At 41.3% G+C, this 26,814-nt stretch overlaps 1 protein-coding gene across 1 annotated transcript in view; it reads right to left on the minus strand.

Annotated features, from left to right (window-relative positions):
• RGS6 (regulator of G protein signaling 6) overlaps positions 1 to 25,254 on the minus strand; it is a 504,882-nt gene extending 479,628 nt beyond the window's left edge. Inside the window, 1 exon segment of the mRNA XM_082388244.1 lies at positions 12,786 to 25,254. The gene's annotated coding sequence lies outside the window, so the exon portion shown is untranslated.
• Positions 25,255 to 26,814: the final 1,560 nt, after the last annotated feature.

Genomic DNA, 26,814 nt, shown 5'->3' on the forward strand with positions numbered 1-26,814 from the left:
GCTCACTATGACCACTTCTAGTCACCATTATGTTAAAGGTCTCAGCCAATGCAACAGGCAAGAAAAAGAAATAAAAGGCACAATGACTGCAAAGGAAAAAGTAAAAACTTTTTTTTGCAGGTAATTTGCTTGTGTACATGGAAAAGCCATAATAATCTACCTATCAGACCTGTTAGGATTAATTAGGATTAACAGGTGAATTTAGCAAAGTCACTGGATACAAGGTCAATATATAAAAACCAACTGCATTTCTATATACCTGCAACAAACAATCAGAAAATGATGTTTTTAAAAGATACCATTTATGATAGCATCAAATACCTTCAAAAACTGGGAATACATCTAAAGAAAAATGCGTGATGCATTTACAACATAGAGAGATACAAAACACTAACAGAAATGAAAGCTCTAAATAAATGAAGGGATTACCATATTAATACATTGAAACAGTCAACATTCTAAAGACATTAATTTACTCTCAATTTGGGTTAGGGATTTAATGCAATCAAAATCCCATCAAAAGATGATTTTAAAATTTATATAGTAATGCAAATGGCTAAGAATAACCAAACTATCCTTAAAATAACAACAAAGCAGGTGGAGACATATTACTGGATATCAAGATTTATCATTAAGCTATATTAGTTAAGACAGTGTGATATTATATAAGAATAGACAAATAGAACAATGGAAGGGGCTAGAAAGCAGAGAGAGATCCACAATCCACGTATAAATGATCACCTGATTTATAACAAAGATGGCATTTCAGAGCAGTGGAAAAGAAGAGACTTTTCAATATGTAGTGATGGGTTAACTGGATATACTTATGGAAAGCAAAGTAGATCTTTTTCTTATGCCATAGATTTTTTGCCTAAAGGTAAAAGGCAAAACAACAGGGCTTCTATAAATTAAAGTGGGAAAATAGCTTCATGACCCTTAGGGTAGGCAAAACTTTCTTAAGCAGGCACAGAAAACAATAACCATAAAGGAAGAAATTGATAAATTGGATTATTAAAAGTAAGATCTCCTATTCATCAAAAGAGAGTCAAATGGAAAGCCACAAAATAGGAAAAGACACTTCAAATACAAATAACTGGTAAAAATATTTGTATTCAGAATTTGTTTGAAAAAAAACCTCCAAATCAATAAGATAGATAATCCAACAGAAAAATAGGCAATAAACTTGAAGAGGGACCACAGAAGATTAAGTAAAAGCGACAAAAAATTACTAACAAGGCACAATAATCATTAGTCACCAGAGCAAACTGAAACCACAATAAGACACCACCACCCACCCACCATAATGGCTAAAATTCAAACGTTTGACAGTCTCAAGTGTTGACAAGTATGTGGAGAAACTGAAACACTCATAAACTGATGATAGGAGTATAAACTGGTACAACCACTTAGGAAATCTCTTTGTAAGGCCCTCCTAAAGTTGAACATTATGTCCCCATGTCCCAGAAATCCAGTCTTAGGTGCATATCAAACAGAAACGCATTCATACGTGCACCAAAAAACACACTAAAAAAAATTATAGCCGTATTATTCACAGTAGCCCTAAACTGGAAATGTCCCAAATGCCCATCAACAGTAGATGAATAAACCGTTTGTGAAATGTTACAGAGTGGGCTGCTATACAGCAGTAAAAATAAACTATGGCTACATACCACATCATGAATAAATCTCTCAAACAGTACTGTTCATAAGAAGCCACAAAAAAGAGAGTATATACATATATGTGTAATTCCATATATATTTCACATATTTCAAAAATGAGAGTGCTATGGTGTTAGAAATCCGGTTAGTGGTCGCCGCTGGGGAAAGGGGGTATGTAGTACCACTGGGAGGGTGCCTGCGGTAGTTTCTGGGGGAATGGTAATAAATATTCTCTCACTTAACCTAGGAGGGACAATATGGATGTATTTATTCTTTGAAAATTCATTGAGCAATGATTTGTGTACTTTTCTGGAAAGAGTGCAAATATTCTGGGAAAAGGATATAGGACAGAGCATCTCTGATTCTCATGGTGGCACCTGAGCCATCTCAGGTACAGCCATCAAAAAGTGATGTAATTGCAGAGATACAGTTGCAGGGATGGTGGAGGAGCCAGAGGTTGTATCTGTCACCACTATATACATACACACTTACCCCAACGTTTGTGTGCAGGCGTAGACCAGGAGCAAAAATCATTGAACGAGAGAGCTGGTATAGAAGTGAAACAAGATTAGAAACACACAACTGAAAGAATGTTTCACACTATCCAAAAGCTTTATTTTGGATATTGAAAGTCTTCCAGCTCTTATAAAAGCTCAGAACTTCCAAAGAGTAGTTGAAATACTCTGCACTTGTTCTTAATAACTTTCTACTCTCCAGCAAATAAAATCCAGTCTTCCAGCCAGTTTAGAAGACTGAAGCAGCTACTGGATATTTTTGCCCAGTGTATGTGTATGTGTGTGTGTGTGTGTGTGTGTGTGTGTGTATGTATACATATATATGTGTATATAAATATACACATATAGATGTGTGTATATACATATATATACACACATCTATATGTGTATAGATATACACATATAGATGTGTGTATATATATGTATATATATTTGCTGTTAAATTTACTTCTTCTGATACAGAAAGATGGGCTTGTAAACTGTCCTCAGCAGAGTATGCCATATCACTGGGCACACTGATTGGACCAAGATAGACATGTGACTCTAACCAGGACCAATCAGGGTCCTTCCTTGAGACTGAGATAAGAATACTGGAAGAGAGAAGGCCCCTTCCCTGTGAGGGATTAGGCTGAAAGGATATGAGGGGAGGGAGATTAATGACCATCTTCTTTTTTTCTAGTGTCACAGAAGAAGGATATCAAGACGATGAGGTGTCAGTAAGAAGTGCTGATGATATCATTTAAGTCCCTGGATCCAGCCATGCCTGAATTCCCAGATATATTAGTCAGATAAATTCCTTTTTGCTTGAGTTGGTTTGAATTTTGTTTTAGTGCAGTTGTTTTGTTTTTTGTCTACATCCAAGAGAGCTCTGAATCACCATTAACATCATCACCTTTATCATGTATATGTGGCATTTAATTCCTTCAATAGACTGGCCCCAATTTGCATTTCTAGTCTTATCAATCACTATTCATCTTCATATAATCAACAATATGACCAATCTCAACCACAGGAAACATTCCGCAACTAAGAATTACCAATAAGTAAAGTTCAACTTAAAACAACCTACTTCCAAATATACTTTTGATAGCCAACTGGTCATTCCTGTTAAGGATAATTAGAAAATATAAGAAACTGGGGATTAGAAATGATTTTTTTTTAAGTGGGGGAGTATGGCAGATGGCAGGCTGAAGAACTGGTTTTTGCAGAGAAGCTTTTGAAAGCTAAAGGAAGCCAAGGAAACGAAAACCTAGAATTGACAGCATATGCTTTGGCATAAAGTGAAATACCCTGTGCGTTGGGGTGAGACATCTGACAACTTCCTAATCGGTCATGCCAAGCAAGTTAAATAAAGTTTATCCCAAGATGTATCCACTTTAACCTTAAGCCATAGGAAGATCTGGGAGTCAGTGGTCAACCTCTCAGTCTGAAAGTCTAAAAGAAATTGAACATTTGGACAGAGATCCTGACATAGTGGGGAAAAAATGCCCATTCGCATGGGAATTGTTCATTGACTGTAATAAAGCAAAACCAGTTACAAGCATTTCACTGCAGGGGAGCAATCTCCTGAATAATAGTAAGAAGTAACTAGAAATTCATTGTGACATACCCTCTATTATCAACATAAGGTGAGGAAAATATCACTCAATCTACTTTGTTTTCTCATTTTACTTTCAGTAAACATAAATTTAGATTTCCCCATCCCTGTTTCCCCTTAAGTTCTAAGTTCTTCAACATGGACTTCTCTGCCTGAAAGGTCTTTGAGGACCTGACACTCAGTAGAGAGGTATTAAAAATCCTTTGCACACTTTGTCACTTCTATCCTTTTACTTACACCGAAATGCCTCAAGCACACTTTGACCACCTGTGTCCCCTGCCCCATCTCTGCAGACCGCCAACTCTGCAGGTCCTCCAACATCCAATTCATCCATTCAACCTCTTCAGCGAAATCTCCCAGTGGGAAGTAATCCCTCCCCCATTCCATGTATACGTGCCTGTGTTACCACATTCTGTTTCTCCATCTTTTTCCCCTCAACAGAATTTTAAACCTCTTGAAAACAGAAGCCATATCTGATTAATCATCATCTAGAAAAGGGCCTTCAGTAGTGGGACCACTGTCGTCACGAACAAGCAGGACAAGGAGCAGAGAAGAACAGCAGAGACCTTAGACTAACTGTCACCTGGGGTAGGAACACCCCCTCCCCTTCCCCCATCCTCCCCCACCCCCAAACTAAGAGTGACTAAACCTCAGATTTCCAGGAATACTCTCTCTTACAGGAATGCCCGAGAAGCAATCACAATTTCTCAGCCCTATGCTGCACCTGGGGAGAGCACAGATCAATAGCATTAAGCTGCTTTGTCTAATGTCACAAACCCCTGGCTACAGGCAGGAACCAGCAGCCAAGTCCCTAAACTACCTGCCATTCTGAAAGTTAAAAGTGCCTTCCCCTTAAAAAAAAACTCAAATATAATCAATAAATGTATTCTTTGTGAATGCATCCTTTCTATTCTGACCAGCTGCTGAATCAGTCTTTGTTTTAGGATGTATGGTCAGCAAAATAATATAACGGCAGCTTCCTGCTTGGTTTGGAATCTGAACACCGTAGCACTTACATAGTGGCTCCAGGGAAAAATACCCAGTATACTGTTTTTAAAGTTGTTGTCTTTCTTCTACAGAGGTCACAAGAAGAAAAAAAACACAGCCAGCTCTAACAAGCGTTTTGTTTGGATTAGGCATTGTAGATCCCTATAATATTTTTCTAATTGGAATTAGTTGCTAATGACTAAAATGGATTAAAAATGGATGACAACAGCTTTCTGAGCAGCACATACCCTTTGCTTTAACACAGTCCTTACCTGCCCCTAATGCTTCCCAACCCTGAGGTCCAGCACCAGATGCCATTCATCGTCACACGTGGGTGGCTGTTTGGCTTTTAGAAAAAAGCAAAGTGTTATTTGGTACCCGTGTCTCTTTCAAAAATGGGGCAGAGGGCCCCACGTTTCAAGAAACTGGGGATAAATACATTTCTTTCTGGGAGTAAAAACTTTCTACATGTTTTACACACAAACAAAGCATGGTTTTGATGAAAAAATACAACTTAAGTTACCACTGTGAAAGAAACCTCACTCCAATAAAGATGTTAAAAAAAAAAAAAAAAAGAAACCTCACTTGTTTCACTCATCTGCTTTACCTAACTGGCTCTGTGTTTGAGTTTGCAACCCATTTTCTAAGCCTTTTCCCTTCCTTCCTTCATTCCGCAAACAGCTCTCAAGCAATTACTATGAATCAGAAACTGACAGATGTTGAAGCTACAGGAGAGAATAAAATAGAGTCCCTGCTCTCAGGGAGTGTACATGTTAGCGGACACAGACAGACAAAATACAAATAAAAACATATAGGGCAATGTCATGGTGATAAAGCTCTGAAGGAAACTGGAGCAGATAAGGCAATACAGAGCACTGTGTTGAGGCAGGAGTTAGTTGTTTTAGCTACGCTGGTCTGGGATGACTGTGACGATGAAGCTTTTACATTCGTTTTTACTCTGAAAGCAAACAATAATTGGTTTAATTATTATTATTATTAACACCTCTTATCTGAAAAGATTGCTGTTATCCCCTCTCTTCACCTATGAAATTTCTGCCTATTTCCCAAAGCCTCTCTTCCAGGTCTGATGATACAGTGTTCTCTCTCTGAAATGGACTGTACTTACTGTATTCATCATCTATTTGCTACTCAACCTGACTTATAAAATTCCGTGCCTTATTTTCCTAAACTGTCACTTAACATCCTTTATTGTTTATTTTCTGTTTATTTCTATTTCCCTCCAAAACAACTGAAATGATCTCAAGGGAAGGGTTTCAGTTCATCCCTGGCCTTGTGATATATCAGAGAGACTTGGGATCTTAGGGTTGGATAAGATCTGGATTTAAATCTTGGTTTTAATAACTCAATAACTACCTGACCTAGGACAAGTGGCTGAACCTCTTCTTCAGCTTCAGTTTCTTCATCTGTAAAATGGGAGTGATACCACCTAATTCTTGTTAAAGTCTTTGATCTACAAAAGGCTTTACATGTGCTAATTCTTATAAGATCAGTCCACTGCTGTATGACAGATCCATAGCTCTGTAGGCTGGGCAACTTTTGGCTTAGGAAACCAATTTCTCTCAAGCCTTTACTATGTGTGTTGCCTCATGGTGGGGGCAGGATAAAATTATGGTTTAAAAAAAAAACAAAACAAAACAGACCACAGCCTAGTGGGAGAGACAAACACTGATGCATAATTACAAACTAGGACGAGGACCTCACGATATCATGGAGCTCAGGTGGATCTAGCCAGGCAGGATCAAGCAAACAATAAGAATGGGGGTTATAACCATTTGCACCTTGCATATTCACCTGTTACTGCCCATGCGCCTGCACCCAGGCCAGTCCATGCACCCACATCTGGTCCAGTCCGCACATCTGCACCAGTATTTGTCCATCCTTCCTTCCATTTTCACCCACCCATAGCTGTCACTCTGCAAGTCAGTAACTCAGCACATATTTACCAAACCCCTACCATGTGCCAAGCACTGTAAGAGATACCAAGGAAATAGAGAAAAATAGCACAGGGCCTTGTCCGGGTGTGGGTCACAGTCTGGCACAAGAGATATCAATGTAGCCACAGCCCCTATTTTTCACTTCTCTTCCTGCTGGTGACAAATGGCCTTTAGGCTCATGGAAATAGATCGCTGGCTGCCACAAAAGAAGATCATCCTCACTCCACCCTTTCTACTTCCAGTGTTTGGGCCACTTGCTTTCTCACACCCAGTGTCAGAACTATGGAGTAAGATTCTCCAAGGAACTTAGGAGTTCCTCAAATGCTAGGCTGATAGAGCAAGTCCTCAGGAATAGAAAAAAGTTGGAAACAATTGCCCTGAAATACTTAGTATTTCCCAACAGACTCACGCTGGAGGAGGTCACAGAGAGGACGTGGCCTCCAGTTGACCTGCGAGTTGAACCCCGGCACTCAGGAGGCTCCTCACCCCTCCCCCGTGCTTGGAATGTACATTCTTCCCACCATCCCCCTGGGGAGCATGTGCAAGGATGCAGCCTTGAGAGAGAAAGGTGTTGTTGAGACCATCTGGACTGAGGACTTGACTGAGCCCAGTTAAAGCCTCAAAGTAGAAACACAGGCCTGAAAAACATAAATTTTTAAGGTTCTGGCAGGTGGGTACAGAGATCTACCCCTCTGGCCCTGCGGAAGACAAGGCTCTTATGTAAGTTTCCTTGCTTATTACATCTTTCACCTACCAATCTGGAGGTCTCCCTCTTTCTTCCTTCTCCTTGCCTTTCATGTGTGGGGACCGGTTTCAGATTTCATCCAGGGAACAACCAGGGTTGTAACTGATTATCAAAATTCTTAGAAAACAGGAAGTATGGTGTAACAGGGCCCATCTTCTCCAGCTACGGGGCCTCCTCTGCCCTTCTCCTCACAGCCACACATACTCAAGGGGTATTTTTTTTTTTTTAATTTTACAGACGAGGACATTGAGGTTCAGAAACACAATGAACAGGGTTTAAAATGCCTGTCGTGCTACTTGAAGAGCTATGGATGGTAGTTCTGTGGGAGCTCGGGGCTGGCCTGGATTGAATGCAATACAGGCGCCTGGGGACCTCCGAGGGCTGCCACCACCCATCCACGTTCATACAGGACACTGTCATCTCAGGAGCCTCTGATGAACGTGTGCTTTCCCCTGTGCAAGAAAATAGCCCCTAGGGTAGGGCAGACAGCAGTGGACAAGGGAGCTCTACCATGCCAAAACTTGAAGGTGGCTTTTTCCTTTGACGGTTTTACCAAAGTATTTCGAAAAGCCCAGACAGCTGTCTCCACCACAACTCATTTGAATAGCCTCACCCACAGGACCATCTACTCTGTTCATATTCAAATATTTACACATTTTTCAGGTTCCATCTGTAAAAATGGGTGTCCTCTGCACGCTATGTTTCTAACACCAAAGTGGAAGGAAGGGATTCATTTTCTAGCCACAAAGTAGCCACACAAGGAAGACCAACAAGTTCTGACCGTGGTGTTTCAGCCAGCTGGAACCTCCTAGCTAGCAAATGCACTCACTCAGTGCCCTCTTCTCTTGTTTCCTGGGTCATAAGATGCGGTCCTCCCTCGGAGACTGGTCAGGATGCTCTAACGAGCACCGTTCTGCCTTTTTTGGGGGATGAGGGCGGAGTCTGGGCCACTGCTTGCTTTATGGGCTGCCTTGGTAGTTGGGATAATTAATAGTGAATTTCCTCACCCTTACTAGAATGTGCATGTGGTAGAAAAAGAATTGCCTCTTACAGGTCTCAGGGAGGCAGCTGTGAGGCACTGGAGAAGCTTCCTAGTTTGTAACATCTCAAGCAGGTACTCTGAGTTGTTACTTAATGTAACTCACTAGGTTTAATGTGCACTTTGCCTACTTGTGAACAGTTTTGCTGTCCCTACAGTTGGAAGAACTGGGTTTCATGACTGATTATTATTCTTATTACAGATTTAATGGTTCCAAATTATGGATGATGATCTCTTTTATCCTGACCACTTCGGAAAGTTTTTTTCCCCATGGAGAAAACTGATAGCGGTTTGACCAATGTTTACCGGGCACTTACTGGCAGGTACATTGCTAGGCATGGGGCGGAGGGATGCAAAGAAAAGTGCAACAGTGTTTCTGCCCCCAAGGAACTTACCATCTAGTTCTCAGGGTGGTCCCCAGACCAGCAGAATCAGCGGGACCATCATGCTAGAAATATAAATGCTCAGGCCCCGCTCCAGACCAACTGAGTCCAAAACTCTGGGGGTAACCAGAAAAAACCTGCTTCAAACAAAGATCATCCTCATCAAAGGTCAAAACGACAAGTATGTGGTTAGCTTATTGAGCTAAATCTTAAAGTGTCATTTGTCCTTTGAGGAAACAGGCCCAGAGCCCAAAAGCCACGTGAGGAGTTGGTGGGGAAATTGAAACCAGAACTCAGCTCTCCCACCACCACCCCCCACCCTGCATGGCCAAGGTTCTTTCTGTTTCTTTTCTGATGCTTTAAATCCTAAATCTTATGGGGAGCCAAGTTTGGCCAATCCAAAGTGCAAACACTGGTTTTCAAAGACAACAGAGAAACTAGTCTCTTTGAAAATAAAGACCACTAACAAAAATTAAAACCTGATCTATCAAAGCCATCCAGCAAACTAAAGTAATTTCCCAAACCTTTAACACACAGCCAGGTTTCATTTACAATTTGAAAACTGCGGGGCGGGGGGGGGGGGGCGGGCGGGATAGGGAGAAGGGTAAAAATACAAGGAATAATGTGATCGGAATATAGCCTAGAAAAATATATAGTATGCAGAAATGTCAACAGCGGCTCACCTTCTATGCGAGAATTACAAACGATCTTCTATTTTTTCCTTTGTATTTTCCTGAATTTTTCCCAATGGTTATTTATTACTTTGGTATCAAGAAAAAAGTAAAACCACTTTTTTGAAATGTTACATCCATATCACGCAACATAAAGGTTTATTTTGTAATTCTATTTCTTTCCATACAGCAGGATAGTGTGTGTGTAGTAATTATTTATATCATGCCATATGTTACAATGAAGATGAAATTTGGTAAATATATTCCATCCAGCTGGCACTGAAAATGAAGAGGTTAAATGCTTTCCTAGGTTCAAAGCACTATGAATTAAGACGAGCTAACTGTGAAGCTAAAGGAAAAATTAATCCCAGTATTGAGATCTCTGAGAGCATCTCTTTTGAAAAACATTGATGTGACACATAGCTCGTTACTCATATCTCCCTGATGTTTAACCCCGGCACAAAACAGAAGGTTTGGCAATTCCTGGCAAAGTCTTAGGAGTTCAGGGGATAACGTGCATGGGAGAATATCAGAGAAATAAGAAAGAGAATGATCCTATTTTTATATAAAAGTCTGTTCCTGCGGACAGTAAGACATCCAAAATTACTGACAAATTTCATTGTCCGAAATATCCTTTAAAATTTTTTTCTTTCTCAAGAAATGTTTGCTCATTTAAAAAAATATCTATATTGGCCATCTCATTCCACAGATCATAAATAAATAAATAAATAAATAAGCACTGTCTCATTTAAAGAGATCTTTCTGCCACAAAAGCATTGTTGCAATGCTTCACTTGATAAGATAAATTTGTCACTGGAAGAAAACCTAGCATTGTTTTACTGAAACTCTCAGCAATATAAATTCAGTGCGTGTTAATTAAAGTTTCTTAAAGGAGACAGGGAAGTAAAGTTAAGAACAAATGTAATTACTATGGAAAAGAAAACGCCAGTGGCTACCTACTTCAGAAAAATACCTCACAGAAGCTGACATTTCTAGAATTTCCAGACACTTTCAGAAAAGGACAAATTATTTGGGGTAAAAAAATATATATAGTAATACACCAACATTTATAGTACATAAGCTCACCAGATCTACACAACAGTTTAGCTTAGTAATATCAGAGAACGCAGAAAGAATTTACGAATTTACCATCTTGGTTTTCGCTGTTCAGCATGTGAGCGTTTGCTTACAAAGGTAAATCTCCGAAGAGTCTCCAATTTCACTCAGTCCTAGAACTTGCTTTCTCTCACAGGGCAGTCCCACCCATTACAAAAATAACAAATTAATTTAAAAAAAAGAAGATAGAATATAATGACTATACCACTCACAGAAAGTTTCTCACCAACCCCCCAGTGCCCACTCCATATAATTACCTATCTACCTGTGAAAATTGATCCATAAAAGCCTTACCTATTAAGCCAAATCTGACAGTTTCCTTTCAGTTTAACACTTTTTGACAACATACACAAACCTGTGGCTCAGACTCTAACTCCATCCGGACACTTATAAGCCCATTTCTTATTCTTCCATCTCTCACCCCCCTCTGCTAAGAAAAAGGGTCCAACCCTTTTGGGACCCTAGGAAAGTAGGTCCCAGTTTACCTACTACTGCTTATTTTTGCAGTTTTACTTTGGGACTGCTAAGAGGTATTGATCAGAAAGTACCTGCAGATCCAGCTGCTAAGCATTGATAAATACTGAGGGAACAATTCAAGCCAAGAACAAGACCCAAAATATCTTAAGTTTGTAGCGTGGAAATGCCACTCGTCTCAACAAGAGAGAAAGAAACAACGTTCCTACTCCATCAAAATTAAAAATAGTAATAATAAGATTCAGCAGCTTCCATTCTGAACAAAATTAAATTTTCTGGGTCACTTTCCTTTCCTGTCTCACTGGGCCACTTCTTACGTAGCCTGACAGTGACGGTAAACACGGTCCTTCACACAACCCTTTCAGTTGTTATCCTCACGGAGCAAATACCCACCGGTCCCTTTCCTGCCGCAGTCCCCAAACAGCAGACCTCACCACCCACCCCTGCCCTCCACACCTCGCCTCTCGCTTGCTTTTCTTCCAAACCACAAACGGGCGAGCTTATTCAGAGAAAAAGTTATTGAACATCTGCTTTTGAGGTAAAGCTGCCCTACCTGTGATCACGGAACCAGAAGATTGGAAGTACCTAAAAGCACGTACCCTCTGCCAGCTCGCCCCGGCCGGTGAGCGCCTCACACCCAGAAACCCAGGAACATGATTTATATGCAGACCTGCACCCGTCCCACACAACTCCACACGCCAGCTTGCCTAACCACTTATGTAAGCTCGTGCATCTACAGTCCCAAACTGCACACACACACACACACACACACACACACACACCGACACCTGTCACGTATCTGCAATGGACAAGCATCTACACCCAGGAAATGAAATGAAATCAACACACATGAACTGGAAGGGTGAAGGGCATACCGTTTTAAAACATCTTTTCCCCCATTTGTTTCTTGCCCATTTCTGTAACAACTACAATTACCTTAGCAACCAAAGAATTGCCTTGACTCCCCCTCCGGTTTCTGAATTTCTCCTAACGCCAAGCTTGCGCCAGGTTCATGGTAAAGCTAGAGGAGCCCAGGGATCAAGGGGCCGGCAGCTTCTTGGGGGCGGAGAGGACGCCTGGGTCAGCCTCTGCGCGGCTCTCCAACGTCTCGACTGGTCTTCCCGAGTTTCCGCGGTGGCGAGCGCGGCGTCTCAGCGAGCGGACAGCGAAGCCTCAGCGAGGCCGGCGCGGAGGCGCGGCGGGTCGCATGGTGTCAAGGGCGCAGGTCGCTCGGGTGTCTCCAGCGCGCTGGGGGCTGGCCACGCTCTCCGCGCTCCTGGGCGCTCCCCGCTCGCCCGCCTCTGTCGCCCCAGGCCGGCGGGGTCCGCAGAGCTCGGTCCGCCCCCTCGGCGCCCGCCCGCCTGCTCCCCCAGCTTCGGGAACCCGGCGCCCGGGCGGAGCTCTCGCCGCCGAGCAGGGCCGAGCGCAGGAGCTGCCCCAAGTCGCGAAGGCGCTCAGCTCCGCCGCTCGGGAGCTGCCGCAGCGGCGCCCGCTGTCGGGTGTCGAGCGAAGCTGCAGCCCGCGCCGCGCGCACCTGGGCTCCGGCACCTGGGCCCCGACAGGCGCAGGGCGGGGCGGGGCGCGGCGGCCCGGGCGGGGCCGAGGCACCTGAGCGCGTCCTAAGGGCGCCGCTGCCCGGCTCACCTGTTCCCAGCGTCGCGGAAGGTGCAGATGGAGATTTGCCCGAGGAAGGGGGAAAAAAAACTAGAAATTCCTGACACTTGAGCTCCGGCGAGAAAACTGGCAGAGCGGCTCAGCGGGGCGGAGGCTCCTTCCGTCAATTCCGAGAGCTGGCTGCGACTGGAAACTTTGGTGGCGTCAGGGTTGTCTTGGGGATTCCTAGTCCGGAGTGGTTTGCCCGGTGGTTCTTGAATCCCTCTCTGACGTGTAGCTGGCGCCCTCTAAATTAAAACGGGCCACCGCGATCCTCAGGGATAGTGTTACTCACCTCGTCATTTTTATTGTTTCAACATTTACACCACATGCTGTATTTGGAGTGTTTTATGAGCCTTCTTATCGAGTACACACCACAAAAGAACTTTCAAGAAAATTTAACTCTGCAAATAATCTTGGAGAAGAAGGAAAAAAAGTAGGAGACAGAAAATGAGAAAGGGTAACTTCAATTGACGGCCTTCTTTAATGTGGGAGCTTTGAAATTTGATGCTTAGTTAAGGATTCAGGAAGCTGCAGGTGGAAATAGAACAAGATTGTTGGTGCTGGACGGTAACCATGGGATTGATGTGCAATACCGATGTTATCAACATCAAGGATAAATTCAGGATTTATTCTTATATTGTATTGTGTCACCAGGAAAAAAAAAAACCTTAAAAATAAATATCTAGGTTCCATTAAGGATGGATAACCTGGACTCCCTTCATCCATGTGGGTCCAGAGGTGGAAATCTAAGGTCTCCTTCCCAACATACATCTCCTTTCCCACCATTCTACATTGATTAATGGATGTATTCATTCTTTGATCCAATAAACAGTAATTAGCACATACCTTGTGTTAGACCCTCTGCTAAGCACTAGAAACGGATGACAGAACAGTCTCTGCCATCCAGGCCCCCGGCCTAACAGTGCACAAGATTTGTGTATTACCATGGGCTAAGTCCTCGAGAACTAGAGAAAAACATGCAACCGAAAGAAACCACACCCAACCTAGTGAGTAAAATATAATTTCAATAAATTCCCCAGTTATTTCATTTATTAAAGTTGAAATGTAAAGTCTTTCCTTTCCCAGGGTTTAGCATTTGGCTTAAGCGTGTCTGAGAAGCTGGCTGTGGCTCCACACTTAGAGCATAGGCTGCTTACTGAGAGACAGGGGGTGACGGCAGGCTCTTCCTCTGTGGGGAGCTCTGAATTTCTGAGACCAGAAGCTTCCTGAGGGTCAGGCATGAGGGAACAACCACGTGGAAGTATGAGCAAAGGGATCCAGGTGCATCTGAAGAAAGGCCTTTCTGTGGACTTCCCTTAATACAGTAGCATCAAAAATAATAAAATAATTAGGAATAAATTTAACCAAGGAGGTGAAAGATCTGTATACTGACAATTACAAGATATTGAAGAAAGAAATTGAAGATGACATAAATAAATGGAAAGATACCCCGAGTTCATGGATTGGATAAGTTGATATTGTTAAAATATTTGTACTACCCAAAGCCATTTATAGATTTAATGCAATCCCTTTCAAAATTCCAATGGCATTTTTCACAGAAATAGAAACAAAATCCTAAAATTTATGTCGACTCACAAAAGACCCTGAATAGCCAAAGCAGTCTGGAGCAAGAAGCACAAAGCTGGAGACGTCACAATACCTGATTTCAAATTATATTACAAAGCTATAGTAACCAAGACAGTATAATACCAGTGTAAAAACTGAAAAACAGACCAATGGAACGGAATAGAGAGCCCAGAAATAAACCCATGCATATACAGTCAACTAATATTTGACCAGGGAGCCAAGAATACTCAGTAAGGAAAGGATAGTCCCTTCAATAAATGGTGTTTATTGAAAACTGGATATTCATAAGCAAAAGAATGAAATTGGACCCCTATCTTACATCACTCACAAAAATTAACTCCAGATGGATTGAAGACTTGAATGTAAGACCCCAAACTGTAAAACTACTAGAAGAAAACATAAGGAAAATCTCTTTGACATTGGTCTTGGCAACAATTTTTTAATCTGATGCCAAAAGCACAAGCAACAAAAGCAAAAATAAATAGGTGAGACTACATCAAACTAAAAACTTCTATACAGCAAAAGAAACCATCAGCAAAATGAAAAAGCAACCTACAGAATGAGAGAAAAGATTTTCAAACCAGCTATCTGATAAAAAGTTAATATTCAAAATATATAAGAACTCATACAACTCAATAGCAAAAAAAATCTGATTAAAAAATAGACAAAGGACTTGAATATAATTTCTTATATATGTATGGAAAATATCTGATTTTTCATAAAATGTTTGATTACACATATGTACATATGTATCACATAATACACATACTATATACATACTACACATATTTTAATAATGATATATAATTTTTATTTATATAATTTATATATATTATAAATATAATTTATATATAATGATAAAAATAACTAACTTAATAGGGACAGACCACACTTTTTCCTGGCATGGCCAAGAAATTGGTTTACATACTGGGAAACTGAGCAAACAAATAAATATATCAAGGATATTGAGAGGCAGGTTTCTCACTGTTGGAGGAGGGAATTACAGATATAAAAAGGGGAAAGATTAGAATAAACTCAGTGAAGTGGCTTGAAAATAGAGGTGATGGTATGAAATGATTTTTAATTTAGGTTGATAGATAGAAAGACTTATGTATGTGTATATATACGTTGATATATTTCCTAGCTCTGTCCACCAAGAAATCCTGAAAGCAATAGCACCCAGTACAGTGAACACACTTAGAACTCAGATTTGTTTCTAAATACCATTCTCCACCAAGAGGAACTATGGCTCCATGTGTAGTGGGTGAAACTGGAATACTTTGTTGAGCAAAAAAATAAGAAGGTACTTAAAGAATTATGGAGATATGTCAAAAGAATATAGGAGCCAGTTTGAAGGGGTTCCCACTGGCCAAATCTAGGACCATTTAAGCATCAAAATAAATAATGACAGCAGCAGGTTGCAACTTTTGCGTAAAATAGGAATCAACGAGTCCATGCTGATAGAAAAAGAGGAGAAAAAAAAAAAGAGAGAGAGAAAGGAAGTTCTACTGGTAGAATGCAAAAAATAGATGAAGAAAGAAAGGTAGAATTAGAAAATCACCATTTTGCAACCATCATGGTAATAATTGATTCAGGCCAGAATCATCAATGGATACTAAAATTAGTGGGTAAAAGTATGATGAGGGACAGAATATTTACAGTCTCAAAGCATGTGCCTAAAAAAATTCATTAATTCTCATTAATATATTATTATTTATTAATAAACACAACATACTTATTAATTAACAATCACAGCTATAATACTTGGGAGATATCATCTTAATCAACAGGCTAAAGTTTACATAAATAAAAAACAGTAATGGGAAAAATCACCCCTGTGTTGTGTCCTGATATAATATATAATCTTTAAAGTAAAGATTGTTCCAGATTGGAGGACGCTAAAGGGACAGCTAAATGCAGGAGATGATCTTGAATGGAATCCAAGATCTATAAATGACATTAATGGCATAATCAGCAAAACTTCAATGCATTCTGTTGAATCAAATTGGATCAATGTTATTTTCCTGATGAGATTGTACTTTATTTAGGAGAGTTTCCTCATTTTTGGAAAGTACACACTGAAGTATGAGGGGGTAAACGGGGCATCACATCTGCAACTTTATCTCAGATGGTTCAGAAATGTTAACAACTCGAAGGGTATAAGGGAGCTCTTTGAACTATTTTTGCAACTTTTTGTAATTTAAAATGATTTCAGGGGCTTCCCTGGTGGCGCAGTGGTTGAGAATCTGCCTGCCAATGCAGGGGACACGGGTTCGAGCCCTGGTCTGGGAAGATCCCACATGCCGCGGAGCAACTAGGCCCGTGAGCCACAACTACTGAGCCTGTGCGTCTGGAGCCTGTGCTCCGCAACAAGAGAGGTCACGATAGTGAGAGGCCCGCGCACCGCGATGAAGAGTGGCGCCCGCTTGCCGCAACTAGAGAAAGCCCTCGCACAGAAACGAAGACCCAACACAGCCAAAACTAAATTAATTAATTAATTAAAAAAGAAAAAAAAAAAAGAATCAACTCCCTGTGAGCTGTATTGAAAATATGATTTGGTCTACTACTTCGGGAATATATACAATGTGATTCAGCCCAACATTTCATTCATTCACTCAGCAATTATTTCTTAAGGGCGTGCTGCAATATAAGGGTCTTTCCCAAAACTCATCTAAAGTATAAAATAAAATAAGTTTATAGTTAAAATCTTGAATCCTTTTATTACTTCATTATCAAGTAAGGAGTTGCAGAAAAGTATGTAATAGAATTGATTGTGGTATAGCCCTCAAACTGTGTGACAAATTGAACAGAAGAATGCAAATGAGTTGACACTTTAGTTTCAGTAATTGTATTGGCAGGAGAAGGTAGGAAAATATGGTTAGTATCAATGCATTTGGTGCATGAGTTTATGGCAGTGGATTTGGGTAGGAGGATGAGTCTGGTACCATGTGGCCTATTTCCCGGGACTGTGAATTTGTGACACTTGACAGCTGATGCTGCTTTTCCTCAAGCCTCCACCTTTCCTTTTTCTCACTCTTCAATGTTGTCTTCTTTTCTGAGAATTAAGAGCTGTTTTCTTTGCACTTTGACAATAAAAGGAAAAAAAGATTCTGAGTTAGGTTTTGCCCCCTGTTAAAGCCTGAAAGAAAATAAATTTCCTGTCTAGATATTTTAGAAAGGGGTCTTTCTCAAAAGGGTCTTTCTTGAAGGCCACAGCATCTGTGTCACCTGCGGTACTTACTAAAACTTAGCAGTAAAGATTCTCAAGTACCTCCTCAGATCTGCTGAGTTGAAATTTCTAGTGATGGGACCTGGGAATCTGCCTTTGAACAAATATTTGTGTTGGTTTGAAAACTGGCGCCATACACAGAGGGCAGGGAGAGACTGAAGAAAGAGACAGACCCCTCCAGACTGGCAGGCGGCAGTTTTAACAAGCAAGGAAACTTACATAAGAGGCTTGCCTTGGGCAGCTGTAAGGCAAGTAGATTTCCACGCCCCGCCAGAATCTTAAAAGTTTACACAGAGGCTTTACCTGGGTTTAGTCATGTATACCCTCCAGATGGTCTCAACAGCACCTTGCCTCAGTCAAGGCGACGGTCTTGGAACACTGTGAGAATGTGGTCAGAATGTGCATTCCAAGGACGGGGAGGCAGTGAGGAGCCTCTGATCGCCCAGGTTCAGCTCAGAAGTCAACCGGAGGTCACATCTTCTCCGTGACATCCTCCAACAACGTGTGACCAACCCGTAGCCTGCCCAGCGTTTCTGTTACTACTAATTGCATAATCTCCTTCTCAGGAGGGGTGTATGACAGGCAAGCTAAGTACAGTATAAAGGGGATTTTTTTTCTCTTTCCAGCACAGTTGATACAGTTTAGTACTTGATTTGCAGCTTTGAAAATCACGTGTCTGGGAATGGATGTGTTTATATCTTGAGGCTGTAATGGTAATGTTTTGAAACTCAGGAGTAATGTTACTCAGATTGGAATGCATATTTGCAAAGTCCCAGTGCTTAATAATCAAGATGCAGGGATATGTATGTGTACAACCAGTGCACATGGGAGAAAATTTACATCAACAATAACAAGTTTTTAAAAACCTACACCAGCCCCAAACGAACCGTGGGATTCTCTGCACACCAATTTTTCGGACCAAGCTTCTCTTCATCAGATCACCTCCTAGGCATTATTTCAGGCACTGCCATCCAAGATCTTGTGGTTAGATTCATCACAGAATAGGCAGCTGTTTGTGTGATGTGACTTGAAATATTGGACAGGTCACCTCAGCCAAAGATACCTGTTCCTCATCTCTACCCTGTCCCCCTGTATCCCTAGGTTCTGGGATTTCCCTCCGTTTTTGATAACCAGTTACAGTCATGTTTGATTAGGACCATGGTAAATAGTCAGGGATGTACTTCTACTAGAAAATTCCTTTATTGAGGCAAAATCTGTCAGTTACAAACAGGCAGCCCCCCCAAACTGAACACATAACACCCTCTGTAAAAGCCTCTGTGAAACAACACATAACACCCTCTGTAAAACGTGGCAAAGCTTTCGTCTTAATAGAACTGTATTTTAATTAATTTATGATCTTTTGCAAATATTTAAGAACCAGAGCTCAGCTCATAGGGTATTCTCAGCCCTCTGCAGAGTCTTGTGTTTGCCAACTCCTAACTGATGTTCCAAAGAACACAGAAATGAAACTTGCACCATTTGCCCAAACCAAAGCCTAGGTCGATGACTCCTTCTCAAGACAACAGAACTGTACCCTATGCTCGAAAAGAACTTTCCCACAATGTCATGTCCTTTTGTCCCTTTTCATGCCATCACCCAAGACCCAATAGTTGTTTTCTCTTTAATCTGTAGAACATTTTCATCAGCCCCAAAAGTTCCCTCATACCCCTTTGCATCCAATCACCTCCCTCCATCCTCACTGGGCAGCCACTTATCTGTCTTCTGTCCCTATGTTTGTGCCTTTTCTAGAATGTCATATAATTGAAAACATACAGTACACAGTTGTTTGTCAGGCTTCTTTTGGTTGGCATAATGCCTTTGAGATTCATCTATGATGTTGCATGTACCAGCAGTCCATTCATTTTGAGTGCCCAGTAGTGTTTCATTGTATGGATATACCAGTTTGTTTATCCACACCAGCCATCTTTTGATAAGTATCACACTTCTGATATGTTATTCTCCTAGGAGGCCATGACCCATTCAAACATTACTGGTACACAGAATATAAAAATAGATTCTGTAACAGACATTGTTTGTTGTCTACCAAACCCATTCCCTGCCCGGTCCCCATCCCTGATGCCCCTCAGTTTCCTCCTTCATCTTTGTTGGCTTCTCCCCATTCTACTAGCATGAGTCAGGGAAGAGGACCCAGTCCCACTTTCACCAGAGTGAATCTTCACTGGATTAAGCTAATCATAGTGATTCCATTTCTGTGGCCATGTTATATAACCAATGGGACTTGATGGAAAATCTGCTGGGAGCTTCTGGTAAAAAGCTTCTTGGCTCTTAATCCCTGCTCTCCTGATCTCCTCAGCCTCCACAATCTCCTACTTAATGTGAGTAAGTTCCTGCTCTCATAGGAGCCCGCGGAAGGCAAGCTATAGCAAAATTTTCAATGGGCGCTGGGGTTCCCTTTTGTTGGTTTCCTATCACGTTGGCTTTTGTGGCAAACAAATAAAAAGAGCATGGTAGTGCATTCTCCAAAATGCCTGACCAGTGCTGTTCAAAACTGTCAAGGTCATAATAAACAAAGAGAAAATGAGAAACTGACATAGATTGGAGGAGACTAAAGACACATGGTGACTAAATGCAATGTAGTATCCTGCACTGGATCTGCAATACAGCAGGGACATTAGTGGAAAAACTGGTGATACCTAAATAAAGTCTGTAGTTCAGTTAACAGTATTGCAGCTGTGCTAATTTCTTAGCTTTGATAAATGTACCATGGTTATGTAAGATGTTAACATTAGGGAAAGCTGTGTGAAGGATATATGTAAACACTCTGTACTATCATTGTAACTTCTCTGTAAATCTAAAAATTATTCCAAAAAAATTTTTTAAGTTTTAAGGCCACAGAACATTTTGAAAGGTATAAGGCTTTTGTGATTTATTGCTTAAAGTGTATCACCTCAACTGCTTAGGATGGTTTTGAGAGTTTCTTACTTCATTTAACAAATATTTACTGAGTTCTTACTAAATATCAGGCACAGTTTAGGTGCTAGGAATATACCATGTACAAAACAGATGAAAAGCCTGTCCTCGTAGAGCTTACGTTGTAGTATGGAAGGTTAGAAGAGAAAGAAAGAATAGAATAAATGTATTGTCAGATAATAATAATGTCATAAGGAAAACAAAGCTGGATAACGTTATTTTAGAGCAGGAGGTTACAGAAGGTTTTTATGATAAGCGATATTTGAGCATAGACTGAAGGTGGGGGGAGGCGAGCCATGTAGATATCTAGGGTAAATCCTTCTGAGACAGAAGCAACAGCTTTTGCAAAGGCTCTGAGGTGAGAATGAGCTTGGCATGTTAAAGAACAGCAGAATATACAAGGAAGAAAGAGTAGAAGGACACACTACTATATATAAAATATATAACAAATAAGGACCTACAGTATAGCACAGGGAACGCTACTCAATACTCTGTAATGGCCTATATGGGAAAAGAATCTAAAAAGAGTGGATGTATGGATATGTAAAACAGATTCACTTTACTGTAGACCTGAAACTAACACAACATTGTAAATCAACTATACTATAATAAAAATTTTTTTGAAAAAGAGGAGGAGATATGTTCAGAGAAATGCCTGGGGTTCAGATCACGGCAGACCTTGAGGCCCTGATACTTTGGATGTTATTTTAAGTGCAGTGGAAAGCTGTTGGGGGGCTTTGAGTAGGAGAATAACACAATCATATTTATTATTTAAATTCTAGCTGCTGTGTTTAGAATAGACTATGAAGGAGGAAGCACAAGGACTGTGGCTATTATAGTAAACCAGCATGGCAAGGGAGGAGGGTGTTTTGTCTCGGATTAGAGCGATAGAGGTGAGAGTAATGAGCAGTGGTTGAGTTCAGGATATGATTTAGCTGATAAGACTTGCTGATAGGTTGGATAAAGATTGTGAGAAAAAGAGAGGAGTCAAGAATGATTCTAACCTTAAAAACCAGGAAAAAGGATAGTACCATTTACCAAGGTGAAGAACAATGAGATGCAACAGGTGTGCTGGAGACGAACACTCAGTCCGGGGCCATGTTGTTTTGACATGTCTGTTGGGAAGTTGTATGTTCATCTCAGTCCTTTGAGGGAGAAATGAGGGCTGCAGATATAAAATAGGTGGGATTTAAAGTCATGGAACTTAGATGATTTCCTATAGCAATGACAGTGTCTGCAGAAAGCAAAACAGGGTCAAAAAGCTTGAGAGAATCCTCGAAGCAAATAATTGTGTTAATTACACATACTCTTACATACACAGATATCCTGATACATGCCCATGGGCCTTCCTCTCCCACTGAAAATCACTACTCTAGTCTCTCTTATGAGGCATCCAACTGGGACATCAGAAACTAATGCATTTTAACCTGCATTTCAGCAATATATAAGTATGTCCATTAGGATTAATATACACATGAGCAGGCAATTAGCATTTAAAATACCCTACTCAGAAATGCTATTCTAAGGGTGATTGCCCCATGTTGATCTTTTCACAATTTGCAAGAAAGAATTATAAAAAAAGTTTTGAGTTCATTTTAATGAACTCAAAACACTTTCTTATTCCTATTTTTTCCCCATTCTGGCCTCTCTTTCAGATAAAGTCTTTATTTCCTACCTCTTTCTCTTCGGTAGACTTAGCTCCATCATGTACACTCAACCCTCCGCTCTCCTCAGCAGCCCCCACCCTCAGTGGTTCAGTTTTGGGGCTTTCCTTCCATCTTGACCCTCCCCACACTGTTGACATTACAACTCTCCTCGTTTATAAGGAACATGATTATTCCACAGCAAACTGTGAACCCAGCAGCAACCAAAAGTAAATCCTCAATACTGGGGTCTGGATAATAAGTCTGCTGAGCTGTCTTGGGTATGGGGACCTTAGGCTCATCTTCTTCTCAGCGCTATGGGCAACGGATCTCAAAGACCTGGGTCTGAATTAACAGGTGTTATGGATTTGCCTGAACCTATGCCAATTCGTATACCCTGTTCATGCAAGGGAAGGCTGTCTGTGTAGTATTTCTAAGCCTACCTACATATCTTGAACCCCTCTCATTTCACAATGAAAAAATATTTCTAATGTGCATTGTGCTAATTAACAAATCCTCTGTGATGGGAGATAAGGATAATTGAAGCTGCGTTTAGTAAGCACCCAACCCCCACCCCAACACACCCAGGCTTTAGATGAGAGTCACTATGAACTCCCTAACTACCCCCGGAATAGGCATTCCTCTAGGATATTGCAGATATTAACTAACGGCCTGCTTATCTGTCCACCTATACATCTAACTAACACATACATCTAGTTGACGTGCGGGTTAAAACACAGGTTCCTCATCCCCAAAGTTCTGCTGAATCAGAAACTCCAGCAATGGGAGCTGAAAATCAGCGATGTACCAAGCTCTGTGGGTAATTCAGGTGGTTCTGACACCCTAGAGTTTGAGGATTCCTGCTGTAGAGAGAAAGAGGAGAGGCGCCCTGCCCTGGCCCCAACATGAACTTACTCTGGAAAACTCTGAGCAAGCCAAGGGAGGAACCAACCCTCATTCTTCTTCCCTTCAGAGGCTGAGACTGTACAAGAAGCCGTGGAGAAGTTGGGAGCAACTATGGAGGATTTATGAGCTGCAGATGACAGAACCCACTCCTTATCCGGAATTTCCCAAGATTCTCCAGGCACATGACCATAAAGGAAATGGGCCCTTGTCTCTTTTCTATTTACCCCAGCACGAGGGTGGATCATATATAATTTGATAAGGAATATCTCTTTCTGGGAAAAAGAAAAAATATTCTTTAACCAAGAAGAGGAGAAGAATTAAATACTTTAAATGCAACTACCTAGAAACCACAGCTGTCCTGTACCTCAGGTGGGTTTCAAACAAATCTTTATCGTAGTAACTCAACTCCCTGGCTGTTTGCCATGTATTATATTTGATTTTCATTTAAATGTATATCTTATAGTAAAATTATACTATTCTTATAAAATAGAACAACTGACTAAGATGAAGATTAAAAACTAATCCCCAAGGAGTATCCAACAACAGATGAATGGATAAAGAAGATGTGGTATATATATATACATATATATGTGGGTATACATATGTATATGTATATATACAATAAAATACTGCTCAGCCGTAAAAAAGAATGAAATTTTGCCATTTGCAACAACATAGATAGGCTTGGAAGGTATTATGCTTAGTGAAATGAGTCAGACAGAGAAAGACAAATACTGCATGATATCACTTATACGTGGAATCTAAAAAATAAAACAAACTAGTGAATATAACAAAGAAGAAACAGACTCACAGATATAAAGAACAAACTAGTGATTACCAATGGGGAGAGGGTAGAGGGAAGGGCAAGATAGGGGTAAGAGATTAAGAGGTACAAACTACTATGTATAAAATAAATAAGCTACATGGATATATTGTACAGTATAGGGAGTATAGCCAATATTTTATAATAACTATAAATGGAGTATAACCTTTAAAAATTGTGAATCACTATGTTGTACACCTGAAACTTACATCAACTATACCTCAATAAAAAATTTTTTCAAGTACGATTATATACCAGTAGTAATGATACTGTAGGTTTAACATGACCAAATGGAATTCATTCCTACAGGAATTCGACACTAACTTCACTAATCAGCTTACTGCAGAGGCAGTTTCTTTAGGCACTGATTGATACCAAAAATAATACAGTTGTTGTCAAGAAAGTAAATTTGGTGTGACTCGGAATCGATAAATATTTTACAGACTTAATCCCCACGGAAATTATTAGAGTGCTTGGTTTTGAGGACCATAGATAGGTTGTTTAACAGAATTGCATACCAAGAATGAAAACTACTTCACGTAATGGAAAAAGATCGAGGTTTAAGAAAGTATGCACACATAAATATTTACACCGAGGGAATATTTTTAAGTTGGAGACTTTTTTAACTACTGAAGCAACTCACATGGGAACACAAAATTATTTGGGGATAAACTAGATCTTTGGTTGTATCTCTTTCCTCTCAATTAATGAAGAATTTCAGCCATAAAATCCCAATCCCAGTAAATTATGCATTTTCATTCCCTTGGGAGGTCTCTAAGATTAGGCAACCTTAAGAGAAGGAATCTATTAGCTAATCCTTTCGTGGGATCAAGGGTTTAGCAACTGATTTAATGTAGCCAAGTGGAAACAAGCCTGTGAATGGTAAGTGCAGCCTCCTCCTTTAATTTGACTGTGTTGATAAATATGAGAAGTATTGTCCAAATGAGATAAACTCAAGCTGAAAAATCTAAGAACCACCAATATAAAATGGACACTTAGAGCATTCTTCCAAGTCGGCCTTGTATTAGAGAGGCTTAAATTGACAAGGAAACACCTAACACTAGAAGCCCTAGATGATAATTTTGCCATGAATTCCTGAGGCTTATTTTGCTGATGAACAAAGGGGCCCAGAAAGAACCATGGGATGCCAAAGGATTACAGTTGGAACAGAGCTCCATCCTCCTGGTTCCAGCCCTGTGTTCTTCCTAATGGTGCTTGTTAACGTTTTCCCTGTTGTTCGTATTTGCGTTGCTTTTTTAGCTGAAGAACGCTCAGAACTCAAATAATGATAGGGGGAGCCGCTGGCCCACATAGGGGTCTGCTGCCTAGGCCATGACCTCTGCTGCCTAGGCCATGACCTCTGCTAACCTTGACGGCTCACAGGTCACGGGTAGAAACCACTGTGGTTCCCACCTCCCCGGACTCCCTACTGTTGCTTGACCTTCGAGAAATCTAATAATTCCATGCTTCTGCCTTGCTTTGTAAACAGTGGTGGTAAAAATCTTTTCCCTGCCAAACTGCTGTACGTATACTTTTTAATGCAGCAGCAGGAAAAGAGGTTGCATGACCTCAACCCTGGAGCCAGTCTGTGATGAGGTCTGTCACGAGGACCACGTGACCCTGACACAGGCCAAGGAGCTCTGGCGGTGTCAGATAGAGCCAGTATGCCCGTCACCCTGCCTCTCCAACACCTCAAAGCTGGCAGGGCGATCCAGTGAGGGACAAGTGTCGAAGGTCATTAGTGACACTAAAGGCGGGCCTCATAGCAGAAGCATTGGTAATTAACTCAAAAGGATTTTAAGATCTTAAGCCAGCCTGACCCAGAGTGGTAACCTGTGGCATCCTATTTCTGCATCTGCTAGAACCCTGACCCTGGACTTTCTGCCACCTGTTTTCAGCCATTCTCCTGCCCGGCTGGTGACAGCTGGACTAAGATTCCTCAGCTTTACCCTCTGCATGCTCTAAGGGGTGTGGGTTCTCAAATGGTACTCACCTAAACTTTGGCTGGGATGCTTTTTGAAATGCCTGTTTCCAGGCTGTGCACCCAGGGGGTCTGATTCAGTGACTTTGGTATCTGTCCTGGGAATCTGCATTTTAACAGACAGTGTGACTGTGGATCACTGGTTCTCCACCCTTTGCCCAGCACTGCTGACCAGGACACAGACAAGCCTCCTGATTGGACCAGCGGGATCCTCCATGGCCACTCTGCCAGGCTCACCCCAGCCTTTGATGCCCTAATTGCCTGGTCCTTTCAGGCGCCTGCTAGGCTGGTCCCCTCAGAGACCCCACGCCTTGGCTGCATCTGACTGGGTGTGGGCTCAGCCTCTGAAGAATTCCTAAACCATTTTTATCTCCCAGGCCTGCGGCTCTAAGCTTGAAATCAGGCTAATTTTCTTTTCAACCCTCAAAACACAAAGGATCCATTTTCCTCCCTTTCTTGGGCAATAAACTTATTTGCCTTGAGGAACCTAGACTTATGAAACACATAGGACTATTTACTAAAATTTCTTGAGAGCAGCTTCTCCCTCAGCCTATGGCATCAGCCATTCCATCTGTGCAACCCTTTGAGTGGCTGCTAATGGAAAATTCAAACAACAATAAAGAGATTTCTTGGCCCAGGTCACTGGAAGGTCCAGAGCCAGGTCAGGCCTCAAGCCTGTCTTGATTCAGTTTCTTTCTTTTTTTTTTTTTTTTTATTTATTATTTATCTTTGGCTGCATTGGGTCTTTGTTGCTGGGCACGGGCTTTCTCTAGTTGTGGTGAGCGGGGGCTACTCTTCGTTGCAGAGCATGGGCTCTAGGCACGTGGGCTTCAGTAGTTGCAGCACGCAGGCTCAGTAGTTGTGGCTCGTGGGCTCTAGAGCGCAGGCTCAGTAGTTGTGGCGCACGGGCTTAGTTG

This window comes from Balaenoptera borealis, assembly GCF_965194805.1.
Source record: "Balaenoptera borealis genome assembly, chromosome: 3".
NCBI classification, from domain to species: domain Eukaryota; kingdom Metazoa; phylum Chordata; class Mammalia; order Artiodactyla; family Balaenopteridae; genus Balaenoptera; species Balaenoptera borealis.